The sequence below is a fragment of the Alligator sinensis genome, unplaced genomic scaffold (genome assembly GCF_000455745.1).
Source record: "Alligator sinensis unplaced genomic scaffold, ASM45574v1 scaffold917_1, whole genome shotgun sequence".
Classification (NCBI taxonomy): Eukaryota; Metazoa; Chordata; order Crocodylia; family Alligatoridae; genus Alligator; species Alligator sinensis.
In genome coordinates, this window is record NW_005841988.1 from 1,516,921 (window position 1) to 1,526,772 (window position 9,852).

At 41.8% G+C, this 9,852-nt stretch overlaps 1 protein-coding gene across 1 annotated transcript in view; it reads right to left on the reverse strand.

Moving 5' to 3' along the window:
- The window catches only part of CNTLN (centlein), a 383,712-nt gene that overhangs the window by 352,913 nt on the left and 20,947 nt on the right, over positions 1 to 9,852 (reverse strand). The gene's annotated exons all lie outside the window — the stretch shown is intronic.

Here is a 9,852-nt window from a genome sequence, read left to right on the forward strand (position 1 = left end):
CAAGCGAAAAGGGGCCAAAGGGCCCCCCCCCCCCCCCCCAGTGCCGGGGGCACAGTGACAAAAGTGGCGATCGAAGAGCCCAGCAATGGCCAGGGGCCAAGTTAAACTAAGGCCTCAGAGGGATAACGTGTGAATACCATCCACGAGGCTTGGGGAGTGGTAAAGGTGCAGTTTGGAGCCACGCATCTCGCCCATAAGGCTGAGGGTGTCCCGTGAGGCATCCATTTTGAGCGGGACCCAAAAAGGTGTCCAAGAATCCACAGGGTCAGCGGGGTCCATCAGGACCGTGTCTAACTATAAACTAGAGGGCAGGCTCCCTTGCTGGTAATTATATAATAATTACCAGCAAGACGTGGCAGACGAGGAAAAGGGTGGGCAAGACTGAAACGGTTGGGCAAGACTGGCATAGTTACAGAACCAGAGGGGCATCACGGCCATCCCTGGGGACCCCATCCCATGACAGTCTCCTAAACAAAATTAAAATGAAACAAAGTAAAACAAAATTAATGTTAGGAACAAGCCCTGATTGACAGGCAAAACATACCAAAGTTGGTCTAATCTTCCCATCTCTTACTTCTGGGGAAAGAAGGGATCAAAATATAGATACCACAGCAGGTGAACTTATAAGGAGCTATACTATTGTGGCTGCCATCCTAACATTTATGAGGAGCCAAAATCTACCATAACCAGTTTCTGTCCAGAGAGGGACCCAGAAGACATCACCATCTCCTCTAACGTTGGCTAAGTTTAAGCTCCTGTTTTTATATCTTGACCCTCATAGAATGTTTTCCTTCTTTTTCCAAGTTCTCTCTTTTTTCGCCTTTTCTTGCTGAGTTGGTCAAGGCTGCATCTTCTGCAACGTAACTTGGTCCCTGTAACTAAAAAAGCAGTTCAAAAGAGTGTGCCAGCACTGAACTGTTGAAGACATGTTTGAAGGATTTGGAGTAGCTGATAAAACCAGATTCTAAATCTCAGTTTCATCAGTAGCAGGGTTGCAAGTCCTCCTTTCTTATCATGTCCTTGTGACAAGGTATTTAGCAGAATTCGCAGATTCATTGGAATTTGACACAGTCACGCTGTGAGCACTTCTGCTATGGAGGACTGCAAGAGAGAACCAGAAAAAGAGGTTGAATTTTCTTTGTTGCTATTCTTTTCTCTCCCCATTTGTGCCTAGTTTTCAGGTATTTCAAGGAAGCATGATCAGACTTTAACAGCAACAAGAGTTCCTGCATACTCTAAACCAGTGGGGGTTGACCTTTTTGACAGAAATGCCACAAATTAATCCTATACTCTCCCTAAGTGCTCTTCTGATCCCCTCCCCCTACCTGATCTCCTGTGCTGCTTTTGGCATCCTTCCCTGTGCTCCCTACCCAATTTGCAACTTTGCTTTCTGCTTCCTGCTCTATCTGCTGCTGTGTTGTTTGTCCCCTCCTCAATTTCTGCATGACATACACGCAGGCTGCCCATGCCACTTGTGATACCCATGCCGGAGATTTGCCACCTTCCCTGTGGTTCTCAACAACAACCCTGGGGTGCCTTAACATCCTTTCAGGAGTGCAGTGGGATGACACATAACATTAGCACTGTTAGGTGTACAAGCACGATTCACAAGATAAACCTAATGATTTCAAATAAATTTAACTATTTCAAACAGCGTTAAAACATTCTGACCTGTTGTGGTCTGAGTTTTCTGTAATTAAAATGTTGCTGTATTATTTTTCCATAGTCAAAAGTGAATGAAAACTAAGATCTGACATTTAGTGAGAGTTGTCTTGAGTCTAAAAATGTTGAAAACTATTGTTCTAAACACCAAACCATGTTTAACTGTTCAATATTGTACAGTGACAGAGCAAGGTGAACATTTTTGTCTCTCTTGGGCCATTAATCATTTAAAAATTAACAGAACATACTTCTAATAAAAATATGATTCTAAACTAAAAATTCTACTTAAAAGCACACACATTCAACTGATAAATAAGGAAGAATGTGCCCATTTCTACCTCGCTAATGTATGAAGACTGTTTGGAAGGTTTTTTTGTTTGAAACCTGCCTCATAAATTAGACATTCAGGTTTCATGTGCCTTAGCTGAATATGAGTAACAGAAGTCCTAATGGAATAATACCATCCTGAAAGCCAAAGCTAAACTGGAATGGGGGGGGAGGGGGAGCAGTGGGAGGGGGGGAAAAAAAAAAAAAAAAAAAATCAGTGTATAAAAGGCTTTTGATTTACCTATCTATTTATTGCCAACACTGGAGAAAGGAAGTTAAGGGAGGAAAAATCCAATACACTCACTTCAACTATGTACATTTGAAACCTACAACATACATTAGAGTAAAGCAAGAAAAGTCTAGGCATTTATTTGTATTATAGTGATGCACAAGACTAAAGGTATTCCACAACTCCAAGACCTCACATCCAGAAACATTATGTTTGTCACAACCCAATTAAATTGTGCCCATGCCACTGAGCAAGAGATACCATTCAAATCATCCTCATTTTGATGATTAAGGGTTAAAAAACTTCCCTGCCAAGAAATTCCTTGAAACAAAACGCTGGTGGTGTACTACAGATAATTGGACAGCTGAAATAAAATGCTAGGGGAAACTATATATAATTGGTCCAAAAATAAGCGTAAGCTCCTCACACGTAGCACACACGTAACAGGTAGAGAAACCTAACCCACTACCTTGTAACTTGAGGAGACAAAGAGCTGCCACCTGCCAATTGATCAATTCCCAATCGATCACCCCGTCAGCGTAAAATATTGACGTAGAAAGTCTTGCAAGCGCGACCGTCCGTTTTCGGCGCCACGTCCGTCATTATCTCGTCGTAACTTAACTGCGTGCGTGTACTCGACTCTGTAACCGAAGTTATATGCGTATACTCGACTCTGTAACCGAAGCTGTAACGGAACAAAGGCTCGCCTGCGTCGTCCATCACTATCTAGGCGACGTAAGTAAACAAACTCCTGTAACCTACACGCGTCTGTGCCTGGTTAATTCCACTCCATCCATCACTACCCACCTGCCGAGCTCTAAATCTAAACACTCCGGTGTGAGTCAGGCGGCTGCCGGCTGCTGCTCTGATTCACGACAATGTTATGTATAAAGGAAATAGAGTCACTAAGTGGAGTGCAGCACAAGGAGGAACCAACAGTACAATGAATGTCTGCATAAAAAGCAATAATACTCAGCTCACACTTCCTACCAAGGTGATGGTGTTCTCAAGGCATCAGAGCAGACAGTCTTAAGAAAGTATCTGAAGAAAGAAAAGGTGGTGCCTTTGCAGTTTTTGTTAGGTAGTTCCTCCCGCATATCTGAAGGGTGATGTGGGAGTTGTCATTTGTGATGTTCCCAGTGAATAAACAGAGCATCAAAAGAGCATACTTTTGATGAGCATCCTTCATACTTCATAAAGAAGTTGAAGAGGGGAAAATTGTATTTTTAAAAAAAAAAATCTTTTCAAATCACTTCCACCTTCTTTCCTTTAATTGGCTTGGCTGTGCAGCAACTGGCTTCCAAAGCCACCCAGCTGCATGATCCCAAATACATATGCAGCAGTTTTTGTGTATTAATGACTCTCACACACAGGATAATGGCACACAGCCATGTTTCCTCCAGGCTGGTTGACAACAATTTGAAAGTGACACCAGCTTGCAAAAAAGCCAGTCATGGAATTCCAAGAAAAAAATTGTGGGAATTTAGAATTCAGGTAGGATTTCTGGAATATTCCAAGAGAAAAATCCCAGAGAGCATATAGCCCAGGAAAAGGACAATATAAGATACCTGCTCTGAATATTGAGCACTCGTTTAAAAAAAAAAAAAATCAGTGTCACATGCACACACCAATTCAGAGGGAAGTAGGTTAAAATCAATTGTGTGGGCACAATTTGGAATAGTGTACAAAAACAAACTTCAACCTTGCCACTTCCATGTCCCATCTATGTTGACAAACCATATTTTAATCAGCAGTGCTGGAGTTCAGCTTCTAGAAGGAAAAAAGGGATGAAACTCAAAGCAATTCATATTGGTCATTACTAAGTCCTGTCTAAAAAGTGACAATCCCCAGATAATTTAAACTAAAAAAATGCCACCTATTCTGCAGCATTATTGGGGTTTTTTTGTGATTAAGTCAATTCTTAGGCATCTAGATGTCAAGTTTTAATGTAAGAAAACAAAACACAAATCAAATCTTTTATAAAAGTTATGCTGAGGATTAAAAAAAAAAAATACATCCTTCATTTTGTGCTCAGAAAAACAGAGAAGTATTAGCACTTCAGGAAGTGATGTTCCCAAGCTAGCTGGGCACCTTCAGGACAAATACCCAGCCAGCTCAGGAGCTCCACTTTCACAAAAAAAATCAAAGATTGTCCTCTATAACATAAAACAAGTGCTGCTGGATGAAGGAAATCCATTTCTCCTCATCGTGCTAGTTCAGGTGAAGGGCATATTAACAAGGGGTATCACAATAGATAATGTTACAGTTACAAAACTGTTCAAAAGTATCTGCCCTCAGGTCTTCAGCCTTCATAGTAAAGAATGCAAATTCTAGATGTTAGTTAAAAAAATATTAAGACCTTCATGTAACTAGTGCTGATGTCCGAGTTCGCAGAGAGCCTGAAACAACTACTCAGAGGTATCCACTACCCAAATTATCTCCATTACATTAGCTCAAATGCCAATGATGATCATTAAAACATTAACTATTTCACTGCTTACTAAAATATGGAAAAAGGCAGAGAAACTACAATTATAAAAGCTAATAGTAATCTATTTTGAAAGTTCATTCTGGCATTACAGAATGGTGATGGGTGGTTGCGAGAGATTACCATCACATTTTTCCTCTAATCAAGAGTCCAAATCCAAAGAGGCCAGCACAACCCAGAGAGCGTAACTGAACATATTTTGAACATCTGCACAATTTTGCGAGCAGCAGCTGATTTTGGCATCTCAAGTGGCAGCTTGTTTTGTGGGCAGAGCGTGGAAAAGTGCCACTACATTTTCTTTTTCAATTTACTCTCTGCTAGTCAGAGTACTTGAATGAGTCAGCAAAACAGATCTGCCCTCCATACTGGGTCTTAAAGCCCATTTCCGTGTTCCACAGAAAAACTATAAATAGAATCACAATACTTAAATCAAATAAATCATTAGTAATCTACAATTTCCTTAAACTGGCAGCTTCTATACCAGTTGCCAAGATGATTTAGCTAGATGATCAGTTTAAAAGGGTAGTAACCAGCTCTTCTTAACTAGAGGGACTCAAACTAATTTCAAGCATAGACATATCTAGGATTTTTAAAAGGGAGCCAGGAGCAGCAATTGATGTTTTAGGAGTGGCTGCATCCCTACTCCCAGTCCCCTCCCTGTACCATGATGGGCAGATTATGCTGAGACCAGCAGCCAGGGACCTTTTTTAAGACCCTGAATCAGGCAAGAAGCTCCCCTGTAGCTTTCAGCACCCCATCTTTTCCCCCTCCCTGCTCAGCAGCACATTCCCTCCCTTCTCTTTCTCCTTCTTATCCTCTCTACTTTACACCTCTGGGCAACATCACTGCTGCTGTCCCTAGGGCTGCAGAGAGTAGCTGTCCAGGGTACCGGGCTCAGCTGGAGACAGCAGTGGCAGTAAGTGGATTCCACCTCCCTGTGCCTGCCCCCAGGCTGATGGGGAACATCTAGACTAGAAGGACTGGGGAGGGAGGCGGGAGGTGGTTACCCAAGGACCACTGTCCCCTGTTGAACCTTGCTCTCCATGCAGATGATCCCCACAGCCCTGGCTGAAGCAAGACAGGAGTGGCTCCCCTGGGTCAGCCATGGAGGATGGTAGCTGTGGGCAGGGAGAAGGGTCCCAGTGAGCACAGACAGATAGGGAGGGGGCCTTTCCCAAACACGATTTTTTTTTTTAAATGCTACAGCTGTTTCATTTCATGCAGAAACAGACTACAATTACAGACCCAAGTTTATTAGTAGATTTGTTCTCATTTTTCCAGGAAGAGCATTAAGTCAATGCAAAGTAAATATATTTTTTTTAAATTAGTTCACAATATTTTTAAGATAAATCTCACTGCAGAGAAAATACATGAACATATACAAATTCTAATAAAAAGAAAAAGTCAAGCTAGATACCAACACACTAAATAATAATGATGAAGTTGTGATTTCTTTTAAATTATTGGGAGGAACCAATAAGTGGGTCCTTAGCTCTAAACAGCAACAGTAATTAAGATCAAGACAATGCTCTGGAGCAAAATGGAAAGAAGAACCTGTATATTTAAAACAATACATACATTCTGACCCTCAGATAAGTTATTATAACAACTGAAGCAAACAGGTCAGTATTTCTCAACTTCTTTATACTTAAGGTACCCCTTGTTAGATCCAAGGCATCCTTTCTTAGGTTCAAGGCCCTCAGAACATGCCAGCTCTTAGTTTTCACATGTTTTTTGACTACAGAAAATTAAAGCAATTCTTCTGTTGTGAATAATTTAGAAAACCCACAATGGGTCAGAAAATGTTTTTAACACTACGGATTCCTATTCGAAATCTCTGGACTTGTCAATCACATTTGCACACCTAACAACGCTAACATTGTATGCCACCCTTGAAAGGATTTCATGGCACCCCAGGATGCTACAATACCCTTGTGGAGAATCACTACAATAGATATGAGACTGATGCAAGCTTCCAAACAAACCACTGTAAATGAATTACAAGTTAAACTTACATTGCATCATTTGACAGTAATTAATAAAGTAGTCATAAATCTATCAAAGTCTATAGATTCCTATATTGAACAAAAACTAAAGTTGCCCAACACTGCCAATCTCAAACATTCAAAAACAAAATCTTGTGTCACCAAAAAAATCAAGCGGTTGATTTAAAATAGACCCTGAACTTCAAAAAAGCAGACTTTGACTCTCTCAGGGAACTAATGGGTAGAATCCTCTGGGAGGCCAGTCTGTGGGGGAAAGAAGTCCAGGAGAGCTGGCTGTATTTTAAAGAAACCTTACTGAGGGCACAGGAACAAACCATCCTGATGCACAGGAAGACTAACAAATGTGGCAAGTGACCAGCTTGGTTTAGCAGAGAACTCTTCAGTGAACTTAAACACAAAAAGGAGGCTTACAAGAAGTGGAAGCTTGGACAAACAACTTGGGAGGAATATAAGAATATTACTCAAGTATGCAGAGATGAAATAAGGAAGGCCAAAGTACAACTGGAGTTGCCGCTAGCAAGGGACATGAAGGGTAACAAGAAGGGTTTCTACAAATATGTTAGCAACAGGAGGAAAATAAAGGAAAGTGTAGGCCCCTTACTAAATGGGGGAGGCAACCTAGTGACAGATGATGAGGAAAAGGCTGAAGTACTCGATGCCTTTTTTATTTGGTCTTCACAGGCACGGAGGTCAACTCCCAGACTACTGCACCAGGCAGCACGGTTTAGGGAGGTGGTCAGCAGTCCTCAGTGGTGAAAGAACAGGTTAGGAACTACTTAGAAAAAGCTGAACGTGCACAAGTCCACGAGGCCAGATGCAATGCATACCTCAGGATTCTGAGGGAGTTGATACGATTGCAGACCCACTAGCTATTATCTTTGAAACTCATGGCAACTGGGGGAGGTCCCGGATGATTGGAAAAGGGCAAGTATAGTGCCCATCTTTAAGAAAGGAAGGAGGAGGATCCAGGAATTACAGATCTGTCTGCCTCACTTTAGTTCCCAGAAAAATCATGGAGCAGGTCCTCCAAAAATCCATTTCTAAGCACTTGGAGGAGAAGAATGTGATTAGGAACAGTCAGCATGGATTCATTAAGGGCAAGTCAGGCCCGGGCAACCTGATTGCTTTTTATGATGAGATAACTGGATTTGTGGATGCAGGAAAGCAGTGGCCATAGTGTACCTTGACATTAGCAAAGCTTTTGATACCATCTCCCACAGCATTCTTGCAAGCAATCTGAGGAACTATGGGTTGGATGAATGGACTGTAAGGTGGATAAAAAGCTGGCTGGGATTGCCAGGCTCAACGGGTATTTGGCAGCTGGTATCAAATGGACTGCCTCAGGGGTCGGTCCTGGGGCTGGTTTTGTTCAATATTTTCATTAACGGTCTGAAAGATGGGATGGATTGCACCCTCAGGAAGTTTGCAGAGCTGGAGGGTGTAGTAGATACACTAGAGCAGGGGTGGACAAAATGCAGTTCACAGGCCAGATGCAGCCCTCCAGGCCATTCCATCCAGCCTCTGGGACCCCTAAAAAATTTAGAAAATTAATATTTATCTGCCCCTGGCTGCCTGACATACAGCCCTCGATGGCTTGCCAAAACTTGCCCTCCGCCCAAAATAATTGCCCACCTCTGCACTAGAGGGTAGGGCTAGGATTAAGAGTAACCTAGACAAATTGGAGGATTGGGCCAAAAGAAGTCTCTAGGTTCAACAAGGACAAGTGCAAAGTCCTGCACTTAGGACAGAAGAATCCCATGTACTTCTACAGCCTGGGGATTGACTGGCTAAGCAACAGCTCTGCAGAAAAGGCCCTGGGGGTTACAGCAGACAATAAGCTGGATAGTGTGCCTTTGCTGCCAAGAAGGCTAACAGCCTTCTTGGCTGCATTAGTAGGAGCATTGCTGGCAGATCATGGGAAGTAATTATTCCACTTTACTCTGCACTGGTGAGGCCACATCTGGAGTACTGTGTCCAGTTTTGGGCCCCCCACTATAGAAAAGGATGTGGACAAGTTGGAGAGAGTCCAGTGGAGAGCAACAAAAATTGTTTGGGGCTGGGGCACATGACTTATTTGAAGAGGCTGAGGAAACTGGGTTTACTTAGCTTGGAGACAAGAAGATACTTGGATACGGGTTTAAAATATAAATAAACCAACAAACTTCCAGTTTATAAAATGAAACCTAATCACTCTAGCAGAATCAGGGAGCAGCTACATTATCAGTGTGGTTGACACCTGCGGGTAATGGCATGTCAGTATCTCGAGATTCTTAAGCAGTTGTTGCTCTTACAGGGAGTGTAACATTTTGGCCTATGCTAGGACAGGCCAGGCTAGGATAAAAAATCTAACCTGCAAGAACCAACCCAAACTTTTACCAAACCTCAGAACCATAACTGAGGCTTTAGGTTTCTCAGGTTTGGAAAAAGTATGAGAGAAAGACTGCTGAAACACTATGGAAGGATAATAAAATACATAGTGTGCTACAGAACGTACACTTTAAAAAAAACCCTGAATAATCTAGGAATGAATTAGAATGGCATGAATCCCAACATCCAGTGAGCAGAGGCAGTTCCATCAGTACTATTTGTTTTGGAAGGCTGACATTTAAGATCAGCTCAAAGTAGGAAAGAGTAAACACAGAACTCTGAGAGCATAGGTGTGCAAACACAGTCTTAACTTTAGTGTAATGTTAGTTAGAAATCATGTGCAGATCAACACTTGCCTTCCGTACTCTTATAATGAGATTTACTTTTTTCTCCACTCTGAAGATCAGAAGAGTCAAGTTAATATGAAAGAGAGTAGTGTTTTCAGCCCTACGCTACCTGTAATAAGCTATTACTTACATTTGGTTACAGTCCTTTCAAACTTTAACCTTGTGACCTACAAAGAAAATTAACAGCAAAATATGTACATGTACAGAATTTCTAATTATAAGTTCTAGTAAAATGAGCCTCTACATGCTGAAAGTTACCATTAAATATTTAGTCTTACATTTCTCTAACTAATGAAATGAAATTTTAGCTATTAAAATGTTTGACTTAAATCTATAAATAATTATGCGTTTGGTCTGACAGAACTGTTAACATTAGCTGACAATAATTATCGGGGGGGGGGGGGGGGGGGGGGGGTGTGTGTTTTT